This window comes from Vombatus ursinus, unplaced genomic scaffold (genome assembly GCF_900497805.2).
Source record: "Vombatus ursinus unplaced genomic scaffold, bare-nosed wombat genome assembly UNPS02014780.1, whole genome shotgun sequence".
Taxonomy (NCBI): Eukaryota; Metazoa; Chordata; class Mammalia; order Diprotodontia; family Vombatidae; genus Vombatus; species Vombatus ursinus.
Genome location: NW_020954558.1, coordinates 813379 through 818324, shown reverse-complemented (window position 1 = coordinate 818324; position 4946 = coordinate 813379). Strand labels below are relative to the sequence as shown.

At 40.2% G+C, this 4946-nt stretch overlaps 1 pseudogene; it reads left to right on the top strand.

Annotated features, from left to right (window-relative positions):
* The first annotated feature begins 3650 nt into the window (after positions 1–3650).
* On the top strand, positions 3651–4630 carry LOC114046038 (annotated as a pseudogene).
* The last annotated feature ends 316 nt before the right edge of the window (positions 4631–4946 follow it).

Here is a 4946-nt window from a genome sequence, read left to right as displayed (position 1 = left end):
GCAAGTGTGGAGTTCCTACAAGGAGTTCCTTTCTAGGAAGATGAGATGTGGTTATTGTATGAGGTAGGTAGCTGGGTTGAAGGTCTGGGGTCCTGCTGAATAGGATCTCAGTTTGGAGGCATCTTAGATGTTACCTTTGACCTTATATTTCTGGGATACAGTGATGTTTCTAGCCATGGATTCTTGGCCCCATCACTTTTCATCTCTGGGCCTCTGTCCCATCTGTAAAGTGAAGGGATTAGCACTGGTGAGTGGCAGGGACTTCTTTGTAAGCACTAATAAGCAAGGTGACTTTAAGCAGCTCTCATTTTGATTCCAAGGTTCTTTCCCTAGGTTTGAAGGGCCCTTTATAGTTATTTACTCTAACTTTTCACTTATTGTAAGAACTCCCTCTAAACTTTTCTAGATATGTGGCTACCTAATATTTGCTTGAATTCTTTAACTTATGGGAATTCACTCTCAAAAGTTAATTTCTTGGTTACACAACTCTGTTAAAGAAACTTCATTCTTTGACTGAACCAGAATATGTCACCCTTTAACTTCTTTCCTCTCCTCAACTTGGTTTAAAAATATTTTGATAACTGCATTTCAATATAATGAATTCCCTTTGCAACCCTATGCATTTTATTTTGTTTATTTGAAATCTGAGAAGGGGTCCGTGAGCTTCACCAGACTGCCAGTAGAGTCAATTACATGAAAAGGGTCAAGAATCCCTAAACGTCTTTAAAATATGTAGGAAATAGTCCTAGTTTCTATGATTATCTCATTTATGAATCAGGCTTTCCTGGCCATGTGGGTCTTAGAATATACTTTCCAATGGATGCTACAGTGTCATTTTTTATTTGATTCACTTTTTCAAGGAAATGAGAGTGACAATAGAAAACATCTACCTCAGATACCAGTTTTTCTATTGGTCCTTTAACCCTATCAGTGACTGACTCCTGCACAGTGCTAGCTCCTGACTAAAAAGAATGGGAAAGCTCACTATTTCACTATAATGTGACTCACTCGGACAGAGCAGGGGTTATCAAGGGAAGTGAGCATGTAAAACACAACCAAAGCAGCTTAAAAGGCAGTTAGTATAGTGCGGTAGAGAGGTCAAGTGATTTGCCCAAGGTTACACAGGAAAAAATGACAGATTAGAGATTCAAACACAGCTCTTGTGATTCCAAGTCAATACAAGCCTTTTTGAGTCACATTATCTCCACTGTGGAGTTTAAGAAACTAACTTTTTAATGTCCTACCTCACAGGTGTATTGCAAGAAAAGTACTCTTATATCAAGCTTCATAGTTTATAAGGTGGCCTGTTATTATTGAACTATATTTTAAAGTTAATATTATTCTTTTAAGGAAAATGAGGAGCTCCTAGAAACTCTGGGCTGGTGAAGTTGGCCTCAATTTGGCAAAATTCATGCTGAATATGAGAGAAATGTGATGTAGCTATCTAAAAAGCTTCTGTGATTCTAGATTACATTGAGAGGCATAGTATTCAGAACACAGGGTATAATAGTGACACTGTTGTCCTAGCCCGATGACATCTGTAGTATTTTGTTGTATTGCGATATATTAGGGGCAACTAGATGGTGCAGTGGATAGAATCCCAGGACTGGGGTCGGGAAGACCTGAGTTCAAATCTGGCCTCAGCTACTTACTAGCTGTGTGACCCTGGGCAAGTCACTTAACCCTGTTTGTCCTAGTTTCTTTATTTGTCAAATGAGCTGGAGAAGGAAATCGCAAACCACTACAGTATCCTCATCAAGAAAACTCCAAATGTGGTCACAAAGAGTTGGACATGACTGAAATTACCGGATGATGAGTCATCTTCCCTATTGTGGCTCCCACATGGTCTCCCATTCCTATTGTGAGCACATGGCTGTGGCCAAGTTGGCATGTGCTGGTGCTGACTACATGTCCAGTAGCCTCTATAGCTTAATTGGATCCTCCATTGTTGTGGACAAACAAGGACATGGGATATTATGCTGATTGATCAGTCAATAAGCATTCATTAACAGTACCTAGTGGTTAAATAGCACTTTAAGGTTTGCAAAGTGCTTTATAAATACAATGCAGTACTATAGTAGCACTTACCACAGAGTAACCCCAGAGGTAAGTGCTGTTATCATCCCCATTTTAAAGATGAGAAAACTGAAATAAATAGATTTTAAGTGACTGGCCCAGGGTCACATAGTTAGGAATTTCTGAGGAAGGATTTGAATTTAGGTATTCCTGACTCCCAAGTCCAACATCCTAGCCACTGTGCTACTTAGCTGCCTCCATGTACGATGTGCCAGGCACCATGTCAAATGCTAGCAATACAAAGAAAAGGAACAACAAAAAACAAAAAACAAAACATAGTGTCATACTTTCTACTTCCCTGGAGATACAGGGGAAAAAGAGTAAGTTACAGTTGATAAGGAAATGAAAAAATGTTACCAATGATTTTTCTCCACTCCCAATGGAATGCTGCTTGCCAATTAGAGTACATATATCTCCGACTTGAAGCCACCCTTTTGCCACCCACATAGCCTCAGCGATCTGCCATTTCTTACCTATATCTACTTGATGTTTCACTATGCAGAATAACATATACTGGATAATGTGTACCATGTGCATCCTCCTTTGTTTCTTTGGACAGTTCCCTTTTTTATTCCTCATTGAACTTATTTGTGTTTGTCATAATTTCACTTTTGGGAGCTTCCTTTTCACTTGCAGCTGATTTCCTGTGAAGAAATTTAGGCCATGGAAATCCACACACACATATACACACATACTTACATTCACATATGTATAGATGCACATATGTGTATTTGTGTGTATATGTTCTTGTTCTTCAGTCATTTCAGTTGTGTCTGACTCTTCATGACCCCATTCAGGGTTTTCTTGGCAAAGATAGTACAGTAGTTTGCCATTTCCTTCTTCAGCTTATTTTACAGATGAGAAACTGAGGAAAACTGGGAAAAATGACTTGCCCAGGGTCACACATCTAATAAGTATCTGAGACCAAATTTTAACTCATGAAGATGAGTCTTCTTGACTCCAGGGCTGGTGCTCTACCCACTGAGCCACTTAGTTGCCCCATGAATGTATATATAAATATAGAAATGTCAGGTTATGCATGTATGCATGTTGCATGTATATGTATATGTATGTATGTATGTATGTGGCCAGCTAGGTGGTGAAGTGAAAACAGTACCAGACCTGGAGTCAGGAAGACTTATCTTTCTGAATTCAAATCTGACCTCAGACACTTATTAGCTATGTGACCTTGGCGAAGTCACTTAATTTCCTATCATCTAAGTTTCCTTAGATGTCTATTTTAAAAAAGGGATGTGGACTAGATGATTTCTGAGGTTCCCTCTAGCACTAAATCTATGATACTAAGATTCTGTGATCTATAACATGAAAATAAGTGACACTCAAAAGAGATAATATATGTAAGGTACTTTGCAAACTTTAAAATGTCATGAAAAAAGCAAATCCTATTATTATTACAATTGTTTAGACATAGAACAATGCTATAGAAATGCATGTTCAAAACAAAGGAAAGGTATTTTCACTTCCCTCCCTCCCACCTCATATTATTTTTCTAGACTATGACCAAATAAGTATATTTTTTTGGTTTTACCTACAGGAAGGAAGTCTTTCCAGTGATGCTGGATCCACTGTCCAACCACACATCATTGCCTTCTGCCACCTTCTTCCTCATGGGTGTCCCAGGCCTTGAGGAAGCCCACCTGTGGCTGGCAGCCCTACTTAGCACCATGTACACTATGATTCTTATGGGAAATAGCCTCATCATGACTATGATCTGGGTAGACCCTGCACTTCATGAGCCCATGTATTATTTCCTATGTGTCCTGGCTAGTGTGGACATCATCATGGCAACATCTGTGGCCCCAAAGATGCTGAGTGTCTTCTGGTCAGGCAATGGCACCATTGGCTTCACTGCCTGCTTGTACATACAGCCACAGTCATAGAGTCAGGGCTACTGCTAGCCATGGCTTTTGACCGCTATGTGGCCATTTGCAAACCCCTCCATTATAATACCATTCTTACACCACAGAAAATTCTGGGCATTAATGCAGCCATTGTGTTGAGAGCCACCATTGCTTTAATACCGCTGAGCTGGATGGTGAGTCATCTTCCCTATTGTGGCTCCCACATGGTCCCCCATTCCTATTGTGAGCACATGGCTGTGACTAAGCTGGCATGTGCTGACTACATGCCCATTAGCCTCTATAGCTTAATTGGCTCCTCCATTGTTGTGGGCATTGATGTGACCTTCATCACTACCTCCTATATTCTGATCCTTCAAGCTGTATTTAATCTATCTTCCCAGAATGCTAGACACAAAGCACTTAGCACTTGTGGCTCCCATGTGGGGGTCATGGCCCTCTATTATTTGCCTGGTTTAATTTCTGTCTATGTGGACTGGGTGGGGAAGGATATGGTGCCTATGCATACCCAGGTGCTATTAGCTGACTTATACCTAGTTATCCCACCCACCTTGAACCCTCTCATCTATGGTCTGAGAACTAAGAGGATCTGGGAGCGGTTGAGAAATCCATTGGTCACCAGCTTCCCTGGACACCACTCTGTGAACTCCCAAAAGGAGGGCAGACCTAAGTAGGTGTTTGTAATGGGAAACATCCACAGTAGGAGTGTAGGCACTGGAGTAAGCAGGGATTTTGTAAAGTTGCTTTCACATTATTCTTTCTGAATGGGGCTGGTCTTCTATATAGGTAAGAATGATAATCATGCAGTGTGGTTGGAGGTGTACAAAACTGTCCCAAGGTTTCTGACTTGCCATTGTGGGTACCTGAAATTCTAACATTATAATTTCCTCCTATATTTTGAAAGCTTGTTTATCATCAAAAATCTGTTTTGAAAAAAAAAATAACAAATACCCCTGGCAGAAGTTTAAGAGAAAAACTTGATAAATCTTT